At 49.8% G+C, this 22,463-nt stretch overlaps 1 protein-coding gene across 1 annotated transcript in view; it reads left to right on the forward strand.

The window, feature by feature from the left end:
• Nucleotides 1–21,804: 21,804 nt before the first annotated feature.
• ZYX (zyxin) overlaps nucleotides 21,805–22,463 on the forward strand; it is a 38,365-nt gene continuing 37,706 nt past the window's right edge. Inside the window, exon 1 of the mRNA XM_083149877.1 lies at nucleotides 21,805–21,949. The gene's annotated coding sequence lies outside the window, so the exon portion shown is untranslated. The remainder of the gene's footprint in view (nucleotides 21,950–22,463) is intronic.

Consider the following 22,463-nt stretch of genomic DNA (forward strand, 5'->3'; position numbering starts at 1 on the left):
GGGGTGGATACTGCAAGTATATCTGTATGGCAGGGGTCAGGCGGAGTGGGAATGGGGAGGGGCAGGGATGGAGATTGCAAGTATAACTGTATGGCAGGGGTCAGGCGGAGCGGGAATGGGAAGGGGCTGGGGTGGATATTGCAAGTATAACTGTATGGCAGGGGTCAGGCAGAGCGGGAATGGGGAGGGGTGGGGTGGATATTGCAAGTATAACTGTATGGCAGGGGTCAGGCGGAGCGGGAATGGGGAGGGGGTGGGGTGGATATTGCAAGTATAACTGTATGGCAGGGGTCAGGCGGAGTGGGAATGGGGAGGGGCTGGGGTGGATATTGCAAGTATAACTGTATGGCAGGGGTCAGGAGGAGTGGGAATGGGGAGGGGCTGGGGTGGATATTGCAAGTATAACTGTATGGCAGGGGTCAGGCGGAGCAGGAATGGGGAGAGGCTGGGGTGGATACTGCAAGTATATCTGTATGGCAGGGGTCAGGCGGAGTGGGAATGGGGAGGGGCAGGGATGGAGATTGCAAGTATAACTGTATGGCAGGGGTCAGGCAGAGCGGGAATGGGGAGGGGTGGGGTGGATATTGCGAGTATAACTGTATGGCAGGGGTCAGGATGAACGGGAATGGGGAGGGGCTGGGGTGGATATTGCGAGTATAACTGTATGGCAGGGGTCAGGCGGAGCGGGAATGGGGAGGGGCTGGGGTGGATATTGCAAGTATAACTCTATGGCAGGGGTCAGGCAGAGCGGGAATAGGGAGGGGTGGGGTGGATATTGCGAGTATAACTGTATGGCAGGGGTCAGGATGAGCGGGAATGGGGAGGGGCTGGGGTGGATATTGCGAGTATAACTGTATGGCAGGGGTCAGGAGGAGCGGGAATGGGGAGGGGCTGGGGTGGATACTGCGAGTATAACTGTATGGCAGGGGTCAGGCAGAGCAGGAATGGGGAGAGGTTGGGTGGATATTGCAAGTATAACTGTACTAGGTGATTCATCGCGCCGGAGCAGGGGGTCTGGACCGCACCCCCCCCCCCCCCGGAGCAGCGGGTCGTGCAGGGGTGTGGGCATACTTGCTGATGCAGCGGGGGGGTGCAGACCCACTGATGGGGGGGGGGCTTGGGGGTTTTGCCAACAGACACGCTGGTGGGGGGGAAGGGGGTGCTGGCAGATCCCAGGGGGGGGGGGGGGGGGGGTTTGCATGCAGACCCGCTGCTCCAGGGGAGGGCAGGCATACCCACTACTTCGGGCGGTGGGTTGTGGGCAGACCCACTGCTCTGGGGTTGGGGTTGCGGGCATACCTGCTGATGCAGGGGGTGAGGGCAGAACCGCTGCCCTAGGGGAGGGAAGGGGGGAGGGCAGTGGTGTTGATGGGGGGGCGCAGACCTGCTGATAGAGGGGGGTAGGAGGTGCTCGCAGAGGGGGGGGGGGGGTGCGGGCAGAAATGCTGCCCTGGGAGAGGGAAGGGGGAGGGCAGCGGTGTTGATGGGGGGTGCAGACCTGCTGATGGGGGGGGGGGGGGGCAGACAGCATGAAATTGCAGGAAGCAGGAAGTGCATGAAACTGCAGGGAAATTGCAGGGAAATACATGGAAGTGCAGGAATTTGCATGGAAGTGCAGGGATGCAAGGGAAAGCACAGAGAAGTGCAGGGAAGCAGGAAGTGCATGAAATTGCAGGGAAGCACAAAGAAGTGCAGGGAAGCAGGAAGTGCATGAAATTGCAGGGAAGCACAAAGAAGTGCATGAAACTGCAGGGAAGCACAGAGAATTGCAGGGAAGCACAGAGAAGTGCAGGGAAGCAGGAAGTGCATGAAACTGCAGGGAAGCACAGAGAAGTGCAGGGAAGCAGGAAGTGCATGAAACTGCAGGGAAGCACAGAGAAGTGCAGGGAAGCAGGAAGTGCATAAAATTGCAGGGAAGCACAGAGAATTGCAAGGAAGCACAGAGAAGTGCAGGGAAGCAGGAAGTGAATGAAACTGCAGGGAAGCACAGAGAAGCAGGAAGTGCATGAAACTGCAGGGAAGCACAGAGAAGTGCAGGGAAGCAGGAAGTGCATGAAACTGCAGGGAAGTACATGGAAGTGCAGGAATTTGCATGGAAGTGCAGGGATGCAAGGTAAAGTGCAGGGAAGTGCAGGGAATTGTAGGTAAGTACATGGAAGAGCAGGGAAGTCAGGATAACGCAGGAAAGCACAGGGAAGTGCAGGGAATTGTAGGGAAATACATGGAAGTGCAGGAATGCGCAGGGAAGTGCAAGAAAGCACAGGGAAGTGCAGAAAGGGTGCCGGATGGGATCCCGACAGTCGGATCCCGACAGACATTCACCCGACATCGGGATTCCGACTGTCATAACACCGACAGCCGGGTTCCCAACGGCCACCTTCTATTTTTCCTTGTGGGGGTCCACGTGTAGCGAGCCACCGTGCCCGCAGCGTGGCAAGTGCAGCGAGCCCGCAAGGGGCTTAGTTGCACTCACCATGTTGTCTGGGTCCGGCCAGTCAGGATCCCGACGTCGAGCTAATGACTGTTGGCATCCCGACTGTCGGACCCCTATACCACACCCGTGCAGAAAAGCACAGGGAATTTTAGAGAAGTACTTGGAAGTGCGTGAATGTGCAAAGAAGTCAAGAAAGCTCAGGGAAGTGCAGGAATTTGCAGGGAAGTGCTGGAAAGGGCAAATAAGTGCAGGAAAGTGTATGAAGGTTCAGGATAGCACAGAAAAACAAAGGAAAGTGCAGGGACATGCAGGGAAGTGCAGAAAAGTGCAGGGAAATTAGGAAAGCACAGGAAAGTGCTGAGAAGTGCAGGGAATTGTAGGTAAGTGCATGGAAGTGCAGAGAAGTTCAGGGAAGTCAGGATAATGCAGGGAAGTGAAAGAAAGCATAGGGAAGTGCAGGAAATTGTACAGAAATACATGGAAGTGCAGGAATGCGCAGGGAAGCATAGGGAAGGGCAGAAAAGCACAGGGACATGCAGGAAAGTGCAGGGAACAATATGGAAGTACACAGAAATGCGGGAAAGCGCAGGGAAGTCAGGAAAGCACAGGGAATTGTAGCGAAGAGAGAGAGAGAGGGGGGGGGGGGATGAGGGACAATAATAAAAACACAATAAACAGCACATACAGAATTACACATAACTGACATAGGCCCAGATGTATCAAGCTTCAAAATGTGATAAATCTGAGAGTGATAAACAACCAGCCAATCAGCTCCTACCTGCCATGTCACAGGCTGAGTTTGAAAAATGACAGTTAGGGTCTGATTGGCTGGCTGTTTATCACTCTCCACTTTATCACTTTTGAAGCTTGATGCATCTGGCCCTTAAGAAGAGGAATAAGAAGATAAAAGGGGAACCTGAGGGATGTGAGTAACTGTCAGGAGTCCCCGGAGGGCCCGGCCACAGAACCTCAGAAGTAAACAGAGATAAACAAGAGGGGGGAATGACAATTAGGAAGAAATGATTTGGGGCGATGTGGGGCATGTCACTATGGGGGGAATATAAGTACAGACGGTATAGGACCTTACCCTCGCCTGTGAGGGATCTACAGAGATCAATGCTGACCATTTTATTCTGCAGCTAGGTCATCCCCGGTCACTCTCCAAAGAAATGACTTGGGACGCTCTGATTGGTCGCAGGGATACACTGGGGCTCTGCTAACAGCGAGTTATGTTACAGCACGCGCCGGGACAGTATCCGGACCGCAGGGGACGTCACCCCTGCATATAATAAAGCTGCTTTCAAAGAAACCTGTGGGTGAAAGTGGGGGCCCCCCAACAGCTGCAGCCCCGTTACATACATTTGGGGGGATACTAAGTATTTGCAGGTACCCCCTAATATCATGCATTAATTGATAAATAGGGCCCAACAAGAACTAATTTAGTTTCTTTGCTCAGTTCTGTACAGGGTACAGCCCCGCGCTGGCCAAACGCCCTGTTTTACCAGGTTTTACTGTTTCTAATTGTATGTATGTTACAGTATGGAAATAGTCATAAAAATGTGAAAAAATCATGAAAAACTCATGTCGACCTCGTCCTGTGTGAACCGTTGTCATGGTGACATTTTGCTTGTGTTGATCTTTTATTAATGATGTCTACCCCGAATAACGACGCTCTCCCTGTCCCTCACTATAGAGCACTTTATGCATTTCCATTATCTCTATTTATTGATTATTAAATTCCCTTTCCTGTTGTTTTCTAGTCACCATGTAGTTCCTGACTGTTTATAGACTTCCTTATTTGCTCTGCACTGCTGTTCCTCATTACTGTCCCCCTCTTCGGCACAGTGTCCCTTTCATTCGCTGTCAGCAGTTTGCTTGCGATTATTACTCATGTGACAATTTCTGCTCTTTGTTCCCTGTATTCTGGAATAAGGCTGAGTGTCTAATAGCTGACTGTACTGTGGCCCTCTGCTATTGGTTCTCCTCTCCCACGTGTCCCCTGTCCTCCAAGTCCCTTCACGTCCCCTCTGTAACCTTCCTGTAATCACTCTGTATTTCCACTGTCACTAATGGGCTTGTGCATGGTGGCCCCCAATAATTATGTATACGTCTCGTTGCGAGTTGTGGCGGTGAACACTTAACTACTCCAGGAATTCAGTACTCAGTACAGGGACAGCTGCTCTGAAATCGGGATCTGACTGCCGGGATTGGGTTCCTGGGCCTAGAGAGAGAGAGAGAGAGAGAGACGGGGGTGGGCACCTGTGGCTCCTGATGCTGATATCTCTGTAGGGCTGACTATTTGCTCACAGGCCTCATGATTTCTGATGCCAGCCCTGCACACGATCCCTAACCCATTTACATAAGTTGCAACAATACCTCACTCCGATCCGGCCAATGTATGATCCTTGTTTTCTCTTCCCGAGGCTCTGGGAACCAAGGCCATCAGAAGATGATATTGGTTCCCACAAGCACGCTAGGTGGCCCCAAAGAATGATTGAGCCTGTTACAAAAAAAATAAAATGGAAACTAGTGTTTCCACGCATGTAATGGTCCAATAACATATAAGGGGTAATTCGCAGGCCCCTAACCTTTGTCTGAATTTCCTAATATCTCCTCTCTGCTTGCTTCCCTGAGATTGCTCCTCATACCCGAAGCCGGCAGGTTCCCCTGTATTCAGGCCGTGCCTTGTATGGGGCTCATGACTGTGTTTCTGCTGTCCTGGGATCCAGGTTCTTTGTCCTCCGCATACACAACTCTTGATGATTTATGTGACTGTGCTACTTTGTTCCTGCCATCTCTGCTGCCGGCTGGTGGCTGGGGTCTAGGCTGGTCCTCCCTACATGTTTCCTTGCAGGAGTCCCTGTTGGAGATTCTGCACCTCTGCTAATGTCAGTGCAAATCCAGGTTGCGGAATGGAATCAGTGAAAACCGAGCTGACCGGTCATTACGCCCATGGACACGCAGATACAAAATACAGGGGTTCTCCATTTCTTTTTTGCCGAACCGGGACATCAGCTCAGATCTCGTCACAAGCGTCCAGTAAACATCAGATGTACCTGGAAAGTATGGGAGCAATACGGTGCTACAGTCCACTGTCCATCTGCGTTCCGTAACATCGGCTTCTCTCCCTCATTTATCCCAGGCAGGTGGTTCTGGTACTATGGCTCCTGCTCAATTTATTCCCATAATTGGCATCTTTAAACTGCCCCCCCCCCCCCACACACACACACACATCCCTAAGCACCTTCACTCAAACACTCCTTTATTTAAGGTGCACTTTTCCGAATACTCTCATACCTCCCTTACAGAACCTACATCTATTGGTGGATTCCGGTGATGGCCATTATATAGTTCTCAGCAGTGATGTTCCTGTGATTCTGTGGCATTATAAAGTGTTGCTTTGATTCCAGGTGCCCTGTCTTAGAACCCTCTATGCCCCTGAGTGTTCGCTGTACCTCACTGTGAAACCTTTCCTATAGGCTGCGGTTACATTGTATCCCAGATGTAATTCACACCTAGCACACCCTGCGAATAACCCCATTACTGGGCTAACTCGGCTGATAGCATTATCTGCCGGAGGAGGAAGCGCTGGCTGCTGTGTCTTCTACCTAAGTGGGGCCACATGTTCAGAGCTCATCTGCTTAATATCAATATCTATATATATACATGAAGAATCTGTTACTGTAGATGCAGAATAAGGCGGATAAAGGCCGGACATCTAGCGTAGGCTGGAAATAAGATGTGGGCCCTCGACAAAACGATGCACTGAGGGCCCTACACACCCACTCACGGGAATCAGTAATAATAACAAACACCTTCTGTGGTCCCGGGCCACAGGCTCCCATACAGTGGATGGCTGTGAGCACTCTGATTGGTGGAGAGCTCAAGTTATCTATCAATCAGCATGTCGGCAGACTTTCACTGTCTGGCTTCTGGGTGGGAGGCAGGTAGAAGATGCTGCACTCTGATTGGTGGAGCCATCTACCAATCAGCATGCTGTCAGCCCTTCACTGTCTGGCTTCTGGATGGGAGGCAGGTAGAAGATGCTACACTCTGATTGGCTGATAACTCCTGCCATCTACCAATCAGCATGCTGTCAGCCCTTCACTGTCTGGCTTCTGGGTGGGAGGCAGGTAGAAGATGCTGCACTCTGATTGGTGGATAATTCCAGCCATCTACCAATCAGCATGCTGTCAGCCCTTCACTGTCTGGCTTCAGGCTGGGTGGAAGGTAGAGAATGCTGCACTCTGATTGGTGAATAACACCAACCATCTACCAATCAGCATGCTGTCAGCCCTTCACTGTCTGGCTTCAGGCTGGGTGGAAGGTAGAGCACCTGTGTTCAATTCATGAGCTGCAGGGCAACATTCTCCACCTGCCTCCCAATAAGCTCCAGAGGCACCAGCGTGAGAGGCAGATGCCCCCCTTGTCCAGCCCTCCCCTGCTCGAAGGCCCCTAGAATAGCAGGGCCCAGGGCAGCTGCCCACTTTGCCTATGTGTTATGATGGCCATAGGTGTGGTAGTTGCCCTTAGTGCAGAAGGTGCCCACAGAGTGCCTGGTAGACCTGTACCACCTGGTACTTGCCCATGGTTGGGAGTGATAACCAGATTTTCCCAGGGGCAAAATAATTATGTAAATATAAAAATGTTCTTACTGTGCCCAGTACCAGTGTTCTCCGTGTAACATGGGCATTGTCATATGAGGGCTCATGGCATCATTGGCAGGAACCAGGCTGCGTTATCTGTACAGTCAGGGCCCGTGGAGCTAGGTGTAACATCATTGTGGGGCGCTAGGTGTAACATCATTGTGGGGCGCTAGGTGTAACATCAGTGAGCGGTGCTACTGTAGGTGTGACATCAGTGTGGGGTGCTAGGTGTAACATCAGTGTGGGGTGCTAGGTGTAACATCAGTGAGCGGTGCTTGGTGTAACATCAGTGTGGGGTGCTAGGTGTAACATCAGTGTGGGCGCTAGGTGTAACATCAGTGAGCGGTGCTAGGTGTAACATCAGTGTCGGGCGCTAGGTGTAACATCAGTGCGGGCGCTAGGTGTAACATCAGTGCGGGGCGCTAGGTGTAACATCATTGTGGGGCGCTAGGTGTAACATCAGTGCGGGGCGCTAGGTGTAACATCAGTGCGGGGCGCTAGGTGTAACATCAGTGCGGGGCACTAGGTGTAACATCAGTGCGGGGCGCTAGGTGTAACATCAGTGCGGGGCGCTAGGTGTAACATCAGTGGGCGGCGCTAGGTGTAACATCAGTGGGCGGCGCTAGGTGTAACATCAGTGGGCGGTGCTAGGTGTAACATCAGTGCGGGGCGCTAGGTGTAACATCAGTGTGGGCCGCTAGGTGTAACATCAGTGGGCGGTGCTAGGTGTAACATCAGTGGGCGGCGCTAGGTGTAACATCAGTGGGCGGTGCTAGGTGTAACATCAGTGCGGGGCGCTAGGTGTAACATCAGTGTGGGCCGCTAGGTGTAACATCAGTGGGCGGTGCTAGGTGTAACATCAGTGGGCGGCGCTAGGTGTAACATCAGTGGGCGGTGCTAGGTGTAACATCAGTGCGGGGCGCTAGGTGTAACATCAGTGTGGGCCGCTAGGTGTAACATCAGTGGGCGGCGCTAGGTGTAACATCAGTGGGCGGTGCTAGGTGTAACATCAGTGCGGGGCGCTAGGTGTAACATCAGTGCGGGGTGCTAGGTGTAACATCAGTGTGGGGTGCTAGGTGTAACATCAGTGTGGGGTGCTAGGTGTAACATCAGTGGGCGGTGCTAGGTGTAACATCAGTGGGCGGTGCTAGGTGTAACATCAGTGTCGGGCACTATGTGTATCATCAGTGTGGGGCACTAGGTGTAACATCAGTGGACATTGCTAGGTGTAACGTCAGTGGGTGGTGCTAGGTGTAACATCAGCAAAAAATGGCCGCAGCATATGCATAGTAGTAAAATGTGTCTCTGGAATATGACGGATTCCATTTTTCCGAGGACCTGTGTATGCGCAGTAGACTCTGGCACAATACCAGAGTCTGTGGAACCATGGGGAGGAGGGGGGCCCACTAGGATTCTGCACAGTCTGCCCCTAGTCAATGCCCTATGTACCACTGCAGATGGCTTAGCTTTATGCTCCTGGCGTCATTCTGTGCCCTTCAGCCAGGTATTATCATCGGGTGTCGGCTTGGTTTAGATAAATCCAGAGAATAGTAGTGTGTCCTATCTGAGGGCGGTGGCACAGAAAGGGCAAGGAGCCACATAATGTGCCCTGTGCACCCGTATCGTTATCTGTCGGGCGACACAATGTAACTACGACAACCACTTGTTTACACAGCAGATGTTCCGCAGCCTCGCCCCACACCCAGCACAGCGTTCTATCTGGCTTCCGGATCATTCCTTCCCGCGTTCTTGTGGTCGCAGTCATTTCTGCTTTCTGTGTGGGGTTCCTGGGGCCACCACCAAATAACCACCCGGGACAGTCACAGAGCTATTCCCGGCTCATCACTGATCTGACTCCTAACTGGCACTAAGGCCAAAATGTACTAAGATGGGAGTCCTACTTCACAAGGGATGTTGCTATGGGAAACCAATCAGAATCTAACCTTTTTATTATTTAGCACCTACTAGAAGATAATAGATAATATCGGATTGGTTGCCAGTAGCAACATCTTAGTAAATAGATGTGAAGCCGCCACATTTATTATGTCACATCACAGCCATTGGGGCGGAAGCGTCTATGTGACTGATTCCTGTGACAGCTGCAGGAGATATAATACACACGAGATCTTTATATAGGTATAATATCCGGTACATAATCCTCATATAATCAGTGATCTCATCACTTCAGGGCTCGTTAATAGAATGTGTATTATAAGATGGCGGATTGGCCGGATGCTGCGCTGGCGGCTCAGACTTGGTGCGACCACCCCTTCGGAGGCTGTGTGGGGTCTCGCCCATTGGTGACATGGGATAATGCGGCCTGATTCAGACCGGTTTGCTAGGCTGCGTGTATTCCTATGATCTTTCTCCATTACGTCGACAGTGTCTAGGTCAACAGTGAAAAGGTTGACCGCTATTGGTCAAAAATATGGACACATGTCAACATGGTCAAAAGTAAAAGGTCAAAATGAAAAAGGTTCACTTGAGTTTTTCACGATTTTTTTCCCCTCCAAATAAGGACTTGTTCATCCCAGTGGGCATAGAGGGAGGAAATAACAATGTGCTAAGGGCAGCGAGGTACCGTGGCTGAAGCATGGCGAGCGCAGTGAGCCATGTGAGGCGACGCAGTACAATCATATGGTGCACATGTTGACATATGCCGACAGACAACAAAAACCATAAAAAAATGTCAACCTTTTCCTGTTATCCTTTTTCCTGTCGACCTTTTGCTTTTGACAACATTTTGACCACTTCTACCTAAAACAAGGGGGGGCTCTCTCCATCACTGCAGGGGGATTGTGTAGCTGTGAGGAAGCTGTAGGCGGTGAAACGCGTCGGTCTGTACTGACAGCAGATTTCACTACAAGGACCTCTGTGCACGGCCAGATGAAGCCTTCGGGGGGCCAGGGTCACTTTATACAGGGGTACTCTCTCCCTCACTGCAAGGGGGATTGTGTAGCTGTGAGGAAGCTGTAGGCGGTGAAACGCATCGGTCTGTACTGACAGCAGATTTCACTACAAGGACCTCTGTGCAGGGCCAGATGAAGCCTTCAAAGGGCCAGGGTAACTTTATACAGGGGTACTCTCTCCATCACTGTAATGGGGATTGTGTAGCTGTGAGGAAGCTGTAGGCGGTGAAACGCGTCGGCCTGTACTGTCAGCAGATTTCACTACAAGGACCTCTGTGCAGGGCCAGATGAAGCCTTTGTGGGGCCAGGGTCACTTTATACAGGGGTACTCTCTCCATCACTGTAAGGGGGAGTGTGTAGCTGTGAGGAAGCTGTAGGTGGTGAAACGCGTCGGTCTGTACTGTCAGCAGATTTCACTACAAGGACCTCTGTGCAGGGCCAGATGAAGCCTTTGTGGGGCCAGGGTCACTTTATACAGGGGTACTCTCTCCATCACTGTAAGGGGGAGTGTGTAGCTGTGAGGAAGCTGTAGGTGGTGAAACGCGTCGGTCTGTACTGTCAGCAGATTTCACTACAAGGACCTCTGTGCAGGGCCAGATGAAGCCTTTGTGGGGCCAGGGTCACTTTATACAGGGGTACTCTCTCCATCACTGTAAGGGGGAGTGTGTAGCTGTGAGGAAGCTGTAGGTGGTGAAACGCGTCGGACTGTACTGTCAGCAGATTTCACTACAAGGACCTCTGTGATTTATTCTTCATCTTCCATCAGGAGTTTCCAGCCCATCTTCACCAAATACAAAGGGGTCCCAGCCACCGAATGTCACCCATCAAATCACTGATACAGAAATGGTAATAATTCCCCTATAGCCGGATGTCTCTGTGACTGTATTAGGGCTGGTATATACTCTTCAAGGTATGGCTGGGTTATATGCATTATATACAGGTGCTATTGTGGGGTGTGGATTAATAGACAGTCAATAGGTCGACTCCAAAAGGACATTAGGGTCAAAATGTTGACATGAAAAAAGGTAGATAAATGAAAATTGCAACATGTTTTTTTCAAATTTTTGTCAATGTCAATTTTTTGCATTGTCAACATGGATCCCCAATTATTATAACGTGTACATTTTTGGGTAGACCTATTGTCACAGTGGGCCCCCTGATCTAGAGATGGCCACACCCGTTTACAGCTTCCACCACCAGTTACACTGTTATTCACTGGTCTCTTGTTTTCATCTGAGGATAATGCATTTTATTTTTCTAATCCATGGTGACCAGTGTGACCTTTTATGAAAAGGTCGGAGGACGCGCACCGCCACCGCTCGCCACGCTTCGGGTTGGCGACAATCGTGGGGTGGCGTTGAGGGGGTAAAATTGGGGGTCTGGGGAATAGTTTACATTGAATCCAATGTAAAATAGGGTCCCAGGGACCCTATTCACATTTGATTCAATGTAAAAATCGGGTCGATCGCATCGCATGCGATTTGGTCGCATGCGATGCGACCGACGCGATTTTTCCAACACGATCACCCCGATGCAAATCGGTGTGGCCGTGCTAGGAAACAAGTACCTGGGTTAGTGTCACAGAGGATGGTCTGCTGTCTCACACCCGTCATTGCCCCATGCTGCCACCTCAGATCCTGCCCGCCGTTCCCTCTCACAACGTGTGGCAGATATTAGAGCAATTAATAACAGCCCCAGATATTGGCCCTTATTCAGATCTGATCGCAGTACAAATTTGTTCTCAAAATGGGCAAAACCATGTGCACTGCAGGTGGGGCAGATGTAAAATGTGCAGTGAGAGTTAGATTTGGGTGAGTTATTTTGTTTCTGTGCAGGGTAAATACTGGCTGCATTATTTTTACACTGCAATTTGGATTTCAGTTTCAACACACCCCACCCAAATGTAACTCTCTCTGCACATGTTACATCTACCCCACCTGCAGTGCAGCATGGTTTTGCCCATTTTGAGAACAAGTTTGTACTGCGATCAGATCTGAATCTATGTGTGATCTATGCTGACAGTAGCGTCACCTCCCTCTGCGCCAGTGAAAGTGACCCCGGAATAGCGTCTGGACACACTGTGTATCGGCTTCTTGCACAGGTCGCCCTACTGACGGTCACAGGACGCAGCTTTACTACAGTTTTAACACTCCCGTATAGCAAAACTGTGGCAAGGCATGCTGGGATTTGTAGTTTCACAACATCTGGAGGGCCGCAGTTTGAGGACCCATGAGTTAGAGGAACAGATACAACGTGAGCTTGTGGTTTATAGCCCCTGGGAGGAACGTCTGTGATGTCATCGCTCCAATAAAATAAGAGTTACACAAAGCTCTGGGGTCCAGTTGTCCCTGCGACAAAGTAACGATCCAGAAGCAGTAATGGTGGGTCTAAATCTAACACAGGACGCTGACAATCTCTGCGCAGACGTCAGGGGGTAAGCGGACTGAGCTGTGTCTGCACTGATGGCGCGGGATTTACTAGGCCAAGCGCTGGTTTCCCTGCAATGTAGAACAGCAATAGTATAAGTGTAAAACGCAGCACAAACCATCCCCATCTAAAGAGTGTCAATTGGGGCCTATTCAGACCTGCTCGCTGAGCAGCGAATTTAGCCCCTCTGTCGATGGTGTGGGTCTGATAATGCGCATGTGCAGTCTACCCGCAGTGAGGCGTACACATCTGCTCGCAGCATGGCCGTGCGTTTGCTGGGGGCGTTAACTTGCTTGCTAGGCTCCGAAATATGCAGCCTAGCGAGCAGGTCTGAATGACCCCCATAATGTCTAATTATGGGGGTAATATTAGCAGTATTTGTCATGGTATTCCGGCCACTAGGTGTCACTGTTCCGTTATTCTGCCTGGATATTTCATCTGACAGAACAATCACCGCAGACTCTATACCAGGGCTCTCCCCCTAGCCTCCAAGCTCCGCCCACATAACCTCTGCCAGATATCCTACCCAATCACGTCCCTTCTACACAGTTCACACAAAACTTACATGTGTTCCCTTTGTACACTCACACATTGCACTGACCGCAGGCCAACACTGCTGTGTGACTGGATCGTACAGGGCTCCGAAAACCTCCGCAATCCAGCTGGACATATATGAAATAGGATGCGGTCAGCAGGTCGACTCTAATAATGTAGACAGCCAAAAGGCCCACCACTATTGGTCGACACATAAAAAGGTCAACATGGTCAAAAGGTCAACACAAGCAATAGAGCGACACTATGACCCATTCCCCTGTGTGGCTTGTGAAAAGGGGTGTGGCTTGTGGAAAGGGTGTGGCTTTGCGGTCCACGCCCCCATTTTGCCGTACTTACTTACACAGCCCCCTTGCTTCATGGATAGACACTGTGCGCATGTCTATTCGCTGCTGGGACACGGGACAGTCCCCATAAAATGGGACTGTCCAGCGGAAGTTAGGACACTGTCAATGTCAACATTTTGGTGTCGACTATTGACTGTTGACCCAATGATACCCTTAGCACCTTACGTATACTTGAGTCCACGGCACCATCTTTCCGGTAATTTCTTTGGTGCGTGCGGTTGTCGCATTGTGCCATCCTTAGGGCCTGGGCCACATCACATTGGGCATGTGACAGCAGCTGGCATGGGGAATGGGATCTTGTAGCCCCGCCCTCCGGCACTGTGGTAATATCAGTAATACAAATGTGTGACATTACGGCCTAGGAAACAGGAACGCACAAGTCACAGCCACACCCTGATCACATAATGCTTGCTGAGATCATTCATTATATTGCACATTACAGGTAGGATAAACCAGGTAAACAGCGCTCCTGATAGCTGACCGGGGGGACACCGTGGTACATCCAGGGGCTCTCAGCGTGGGGACAGCAGGGGGTCTGTCAGGAGACACAGAGGATCTGAAGCACAGCTGTGTGTGGGTGAGTGGGAGCTGGGAGAGAGAAGAGAGGGCTGGGGGGCAGGATTGGGTGTCTGACATATACACAGGGCTGGGGGTGAGGGGGAGGACACATACAATACTAACATAAGGCTTGATACACCGGAGAGGGAGCAAAATGTAATGACGACAATTGCAGAGCTCCAGCTGTTGTGGTACTACAGGTCCCATCAAGCCCGGCCTCTAAAAGTGGAAGCTGAAGAGCCACAGGCTGCCTGCCGCAGCGACAATGTGGGGTCACTCTATACATTGCTGCGGAAAGCCCAGAACACACTGCTGTAATCACACTGATCACCCCCCCCCCCCCTCTTGTTCTGCAATGTGCTGCAGCTTTTATGATTCATTCCCTATTCACTATCCATCCATACGCCATTTACAAGCTGCCTACATTGTACCGCCATAGGAACCTCAGGCCAGATGTCACGGACACTGGTGTACAGACGCAGCCACAGAACCAGGCCACCGTAATCTCATGTTTTTACCTTAGCAGCAGCGTCATTTGCAAAGATTGAGCTGTAGCACAGTCCAAAATTCAAATAGGGGAGTCCCTCCAACTGCCACTGACGGCAAAGTTTGGGGTGGTAGTAAAGGTGGCTCCTCTAATTTAGGACAGCAGCCCCACCCCTGAATCCGCCATTGCTAAGTGCTCTACAGGAAATGTGAGGCCATCTCCGACAATGGTCCACGGTGCCGCAAACAGATCCACAGCTGAACGAAAGGAGAACATTGACTTAAAAAAATGGTTGAGTCAGATCCCAGACCTCAACCCCCATTGGGAGGTGCGCATACATGACATCCTGTGACATCTGCGGCTGAGGCAGCTCCAGAAGTACAAGTGGGATAGAATTCCTCAAATATGATGTCAGCCATTGATAACCTCAAACAATAACTCCACGTTCTGGCTGCTACACTCGGTGCTAATATCTACAGGGCCAGAAGCTGACGGGGCTACACACACGGGGATTTCAGGGATTGCTTAGAAAATGCCCCTACATCACTCCGAGTGTAGGGGCCGTAGTAATAGCGATGCTGGTCAGAGCCAGTGTTCTCCCCAGAGAATACTAGGCCTGATCCAGGTATAATCGCTGTGCAGTGCTGTGTGCTGAGCGACCTTCCTGAGCTTTCCGAGCATTTTACATAATACTTGCCGACTTTCCATACAGCCCAGAGAGGACAGCCAGATCTCCAGGTCGGGGGCGGGGCTGATGACTGGAAGCCCCACCCCCAATCCATGCAAACACAGCGATTCGCAGTTCCGCGTGTAGGGGACGTGGCTAAAAATGACACGATTCGCTTCATTTTAGTCCCGCCCCTTGCCGCGGACCCGCGAAAACCCGGTAATTAGTGCGGCACGGGGTGAGGGGTGCGGGAGCTGCCTGGCAATTGCGGGACGATTGCCGACCTTCCCAGGAGGCCGGGAGGGGGGCCCGATTTCCGGGAGTCTCCCAGCGATACCGGGAGGGTAGGCAAGCCTGGTTTACATTGCTCAGAACGCTCAGACACATCTCCCAGTGTGTAGGCCCCTTTAGTTTTAGTGCAGGATTTCGGAGAAGTGAATCTATTTGTGCCATAAGATCAGATTCCTTAGACTGCCGTGCTTGGTGTGGACAGGTATGACTGTGTCCTCTACGATCACAGAGCGGAGGGAGGGGGTAATTCATGGCCGGGTGACTTCTTATATCCATCGTACAGAATAACAGTTGCTCAAAGCAGTTGTGCAAATGGGCAGATTAATAGCAGCAGCAGAGGTGGCGTGCGATTGTACACACATGCACAGAGACACGGGAATGCCAGGAATGCAGCCAAAGACCTTCTAATAATACATGACACACGCTTACACACACACACACACATCCTCCCAGCATGTAGATACCGCCAGGGTCAGTCACTATGCGGCAGACAGACCACTAGACACAACAGGTCACTAGTGTCCGGGCACGCGCAGCTTGTGCAAACTTGTGCAAGAATTCCTGGACAGGGAGAATTCCGGGGAGAAGTGCAGGGCGGGGATGCGGATGGAGGTGAATTATTAACCACAATGCAGTGCGTTACCTGTGCGCATGCTGGGTTCGGTGTAGGCGCAGTGGTGGCGGCAGAGAGCTCACACACTACGACCTCAGCATTTCTGCATACAGACAGGGTTACGGCTGTGTATACAGCAGGAACAAGGGAATGGAATGAGGCTGAGGCCAGACAAGTGCGCGGGGTAAATTTACTAAGATGGGATGTTGCTATGGGCAACTAATCAGATTATACTTCTTATTATTTAGCACCTTCTAGAAGGTAATACTCAGAATCTGATTGGAAGCGAATAGTATGAAAGTAAAGAGAAAAAAAACATCTAAAAAGTTCTGTTAACCATTTCATATGTTGACAATTGCCATGTCAACCATGTCGACGTTGTCAATGTCCCTCGTCTGCAACATATCTGGCACACTGGCCCCTCCGTTCTGCGCCACTTATTTCCTGTTCCCATATCTGGATGCGGTTTTCGGGGTGCACCCCATCTGTGGAATGCTCTCCCTCGTACAAGTCTTTCTTCTACCTCATGGTTTACCAAACTCTATCCTCGAGGCACCCCAACATGTTTTATGGATATCCATGCTTGTGCATAGGCGCTATGACCAAAATGAATGATGTATTAATTAAGTCATCATTGCTTAAGCTTGGATATTCTTAAAACCTGGACCGTTAAACTGGCCACACACCTAAGGATTATCTTTCCAACCAGCCAGCCAATTGGCTTGATGGGATGAGGTTATGGGATCACATGACAAGAAAACCTTTTGCTCCCAAATGCCAGGAAAGGACAATTACTGTTGTCCAACAAATGCGGTAAAATTGACTTATCTGTACGACTTTTGCCACCATTTTAAAATGTAATTAGGAGCAAACGGACGGGATGCGTTTGGAAGCAGATTCTCATTGCAATCAGATACATAGTCGGAATGAAGCCGGAATTTCAGAACTTACACAACAGGTACTCCGGTTCCCCCACAATCCAAAAATACTGTATACTGGTAGGTTAATTGGCTCCCAACAAAAAATAACCCTAGAATGTCTGTGTGTGTACATGTGGTCGGGAATACAGATTGTAAGCTTCACTGGGGCAGGGACTGATGTGACAGTTCAACTATACAGCGCTGCGGAATATGTGTGCGCTATATAATAACTGGTAATAATATTCTCTGTACAGCGCTGCGGAATATGTGTGTGCTATATAATAACTGGTAATAATATTCTCTGTACAGCGCTGCGGAATATGTGTGCGCTATATAAATAACTGGTAATAATATTCTCTGTACAGCGCTGCAGAATATGTGTGCGCTATATAATAACTGGTAATAATAGTCTCTGTACAGTGCTGCGGAATATGTGTGCGCTATATAAATAACTGGTAATAATATTCTCTGTACAGCGCTGCGGAATATGTGTGCGCTATATAATAACTGGTAATAATAGTCTCTGTACAGCGCTGCAGAATATGTGTGCGCTATATAAATAACTGGTAATAATATTCTCTGTACAGCGCTGCAGAATATGTGTGCACTATATAAATAACTGGCAATAATAGTCTCTGTACAGCGCTGCGGAATATGTGTGCGCTATATAATAACTGGTAATAGTCTCTGTACAGCGCTGCGGAATATGTGTGCACTATATAATAACTGCTAGTAATATTCTCTGTACAGCGCTGTGGAATATGTGTGCGCTATATAATAACTGGTAATAGTCTCTGTACAGCGCTGCGGAATATGTGTGCGCTATATAATAACTGGTAATAATATTCTCTGTACAGTGCTGTGGAATATGTGTGCGCTATATAATAACTGGTAATAATATTCTCTGTACAGCACTGTGGAATATGTGTGCGCTATATAATAACTGGTAATAATAGTCTCTGTACAGCGCTGCAGAATATGTGTGTGCTATATACATAACTGGTAATAATAATCTCTGTACAGCGATGTGGAATATGTGTGTGCTATATAATAACTGGTAATAATATTCTCTGTACAGCGCTGCGGAATATGTGTGCGCTATATAATAACTGGTAATAATAGTCTCTGTACAGCGATGCGGAATATGTGTGTGCTATATAATAACTGGTAATAATAATCTCTGTACAGAGCTGTGGAATATGTATGCGCTACTGTATATAATAACTGGTAATAATATTCTCTGTACAGCGCTGTGGAATATGTGTGCGCTATATAATAACTGGTAATAATAGTCTCTGTACAGCGCTGCAGAATATGTGTGTGCTATATACATAACTGGTAATAATAATCTCTGTACAGCGATGCGGAATATGTGTGTGCTATATAATAACTGGTAATAATAATCTCTGTACAGAGCTGTGGAATATGTGTGCACTATATAATAACTGGTAATAATAGTCTATGTACAGCGATGCGGAATATGTGTGCGCTATATAAATAACTGGATAATAATAGTCTCTGTACAGCGCTGCGGAATATGTGTGCGCTATATAAATAACTGGATAATAATAGTCTCTGTACAGCGCTGCGGAATATGTGTGCGCTATATAATAACTGGTAATAATAGTCTCTATACATTGCTGCGGAATATGTGTGCGCTATATAAATAACTGGTAATAATAGTCTCTGTACAGCGCTGCGGAATATGTGTGCGCTATATAATAACTGGTAATAATAATCTCTGTACAGCGCTGCAGAATATGTGTGCGCTATATAATAACTGGTAATAATAGTCTCTATACAGCGCTGCGGAATATGTGTGCGCTATATAATAACTGGATAATAATAGTCTCTATACAGCGCTGCGGAATATGTGTGCGCTATATACATAAATGGTAATAAATACCTATCGCTGAGCGCGGGAGGTGTGTGAGGTACATATAGGTGACGTGCAGCCTGCGGTGTGTGTGCCTGAGGAATGTGTGCTCAGGGGGAGGGGCCTGGGTTACACTGTGCAGCTACAGGAGGCTGTCATGTAGCCGTGTGACTTGCATGTGGAGAAGGCGGTGGGGGGGTCCTTTCTGGCATGTCTACTGCTCATTTCCTGCTTTTTGGTTTTGTTCCTTTTATGGGCAAAGAGAACTGACAGTGTGAGGTCACAATGAGAGGGGAAGAGACTGCAGGGGAAGCACAACATGAAAGAGACAGTCACTTTTCTTTACCTCAGAACCACACAGAGAGAAGAGCAGTCACAGATTTTTCATGACTGAAAACTTTGCAAATATATTAAATTATTTTGCTGTGAAGGCGCCTAGATAACGCTGCTGGTCTGTAACTAACCCTATAACTAAGTGCAGTGCCCCTATAGCGCTGCTGGTCTGTAACTAACCCTATAACTAAGTGCAGTGCCCCTATAGCGCTGCTGATCTGTAACTAACCCTAAGTGCAGTGCCCCTATAGCGCTGCTGATCTGTAACTAACCCTAAGTGCAGCACCCCTATAGCGCTGCTGGTCTGTGACTAATCCTATAACTAAGTGCAGCACCCCTATAGTGCTGCTGGTCTGTGACTACTCCTATAACTAAGTGCAGAACCCCTATAGCACGGCTGGTCTGCAACTAACGCTATAACTAAGTGCAGCACCCCTCTAGCGCTGCTGGTCTGTAACTAATCCTATAACTAAGTGCAGCACCCCTATAGCGCTTCTAGTCTGTAACTAACCCTACAACTAAGTTTAGTGCCCCTATAGCACTACTGGGCTGTAACTAACCCTGAAACTAAGTGCAGCACCTCTATAGCGCTGCAGGGCTGTAACTAACTCTATAACTAAGTGTGGCGTCACTATAGCATGGCTGGTCTGCCACTAACCCTATTACTAAGTGCAGCGCACCTATAGTGCTGCTGATCTGTAAAGAACCCTAAAACTAAGTGCAGCACCCCTATAGCGCTGCTGATCTGTAACTAACCCTATAGCTAAGTGCAGCGCCCTATAGCGCTTCTGGTCTCTAACTACCTCTATAACTAAGTGCATCACCCCTATAGTGCTTCTGGGCTGTAACTAACCCTATAACTAAGTGCAGTACCCCTATAGCGCTGCTGATCTAACTAACCCTATAACTAAGTGCATCCCCCCTTATAGCGCTGCTGATCTGTAACTAACCCTAAGTGCAGTGCCCCTATAGCGCTGCTGATCTGTAACTAACCCTAAGTGCAGTGCCCCTATAGCGCTGCTGATCTGTAACTAACCCTATAAATAAGTGCAGCGCCCCTATAGCGCTGCTGGTCTGTGACTAATCCTATAACTAAGTGCAGCACCCCTATAGCGCTGCTGGTCTGTGACTACTCCTATAACTAAGTGCAGAACCCCTATAGCACGGCTGGTCTGCAACTAACGCTATAACTAAGTGCAGCACCCCTCTAGCGCTGCTGGTCTGTAACTAATCCTATAACTAAGTGCAGCACCCCTATAGCGCTTCTAGTCTGTAACTAACCCTACAACTAAGTTTAGTGCCCCTATAGCACTACTGGTCTGTAACTAACCCTGTAACTAAGTGCAGCACCTCTATAGCGCTGCAGGGCTGTAACTAACTCTATAACTAAGTGTGGCGTCACTATAGCATGGCTGGTCTGCCACTAACCCTATAACTAAGTGCAGCGCCCCTATAGTGCTGCTGATCTGTAAAGAACCCTAAAACTAAGTGCAGCACCCCTATAGCGCTGCTGATCTGTAACTAACCCTATAGCTAAGTGCAGCGCCCTATAGCGCTTCTGGTCTCTAACTACCTCTATAACTAAGTGCATCACCCCTATAGTGCTTCTGGGCTGTAACTAACCCTATAACTAAGTGCAGTACCCCTATAGCGCTGCTGATCTAACTAACCCTATAACTAAGTGCATCCCCCCTTATAGCGCTGCTGATCTAACTAACCCTATAACTAAGTGCACCGCCCCTATAGCGCTGCTAGTCTATAACTAAGTGTGATTCCCCTATAGGGCTGCCTGGTATACAGATGGGTCAGGTCCCATCTTTGCAGGGGATGGCGCTGGCGTCGCCAGCCGCCATCCCCCGCCAGCGCCATGGCGATGGTGAGAAGGGGACGCGCGCGCACGAGAGGCGCGTGCGTCCCCTTCCGACGGCGCTTCGATCCGTTCCCCCGTGTCCCCGCCGGCTTGCCGGCGGTAACCCGGGGTCCCCGCTGCCTGCCCGCACCCCCCCTAACCCCCCCTAACCCTGTCCGTCTCCCTGAGGCGGAGACGGACAGGGTTTCCGTCACGCTAGCGACGGAGACTGAGACGCGCGTGAGACGCACGCGCGTCTCAGTCTCCTCGCTGGCGTGGCTGCTGGCGGGTCGCCAGCGCGTACGTTCTGGCGACCCGCCAGCAAGGATGGTAATAGTAACGTACTGTAGGTACAGTATGGATACAAGTATCACTGCACAGACTTGATACAATGTACACAATGGGGGAAATGTAATAGGATGAGATATTTAGAAAGAGAGATTTGGTAAATCTCCAGTTTTGTTAAAGCGGCAATCATTTACACTGCAAAATCTAACTGGTATTACAGTGTGAATGATTGCCGCCTTAAAAACTGGAGATTTTTACCAAATCTCTCACTTTCTGAATCTCTCATCCTATTACATTTCACCCTATGTGTTGCTCTCTGCACCTCACAGCAGAGCACATCACAGCAGTCACTGGCAGCACTCAACCAATCAGATTCTGTCTCTTATTTTGCAGGCTGCAATAGAGGAATGCTAGACAGAATCTGATTGGTTGCTATTGACAACATCACCTCTTTGCATTTTCAGAAGCTTTATTAAATTGACCCCACAGACTCTAGCAGACAGTGTGATCTAATGCAGTCACCCACTGTCAGCAGAGGCCTGTCTGGGAGATTACCACTCACTGGCAGTCTCTCAGTGAGACAGCCGCACAGATTAGAGTGCACACCTAGTAGTAGAGAGTGACCACACAGCAGCACATACCGATAGAGTGACACACTCCCTGCTAGCCTCGCCCTCTCCACTCCCCCTGGGCTGTCTCCGGCAGTCTCTCCGTCCCTGCTGCTGCTGGCAGTCAGTCTCTGCTACTCAGAGGTAAGAGGCACTCTCTGTCTGTCTCCTGTGTGTGTGGATGTCTAGGGGTGGTAGGTAGAGGGGCAGTGCCAGGGTGCTGGTGTGACCCCACGCGTGTCTGGGGAGGGTCTCTGGTGGATTCTCAGCTGCTGACCTGTCTTCCTGCAGGGTCTGTCTCTTTACAGCCAGCTGCCTGATGTCTCTCTGACAATACTGGGGCTGTCCGACGGTCTCTTCTGTATGCTAGATCTCTTCCCTCCTATCATGTCTCCGGCCGGCGACTGCTGCAGTCTCTTTGCTGCTCTTTGTTACATTCCCATTCCCTCTCTATCAGGCTGTCTCTCTGCTTCCTGTGCACTCACACCAATGGCTGTCTCTGTGCTTCTTGTGCACTCACACCAATGGCTGTCTCTCTGTGCACTCACACCAATGGCTGTCTCTCTCTGTGCACTCACACCAATGGCTGTCTCTCTCTGTGCACTCACACCAATGGCTGTCTCTCTCTGTGCACTCACACCAATGGCTGTCTCTCTCT

Source organism: Crinia signifera, chromosome 6 (genome assembly GCF_055691185.1).
Source record: "Crinia signifera chromosome 6, ASM5569118v1, whole genome shotgun sequence".
Classification (NCBI taxonomy): Eukaryota; Metazoa; Chordata; class Amphibia; order Anura; family Myobatrachidae; genus Crinia; species Crinia signifera.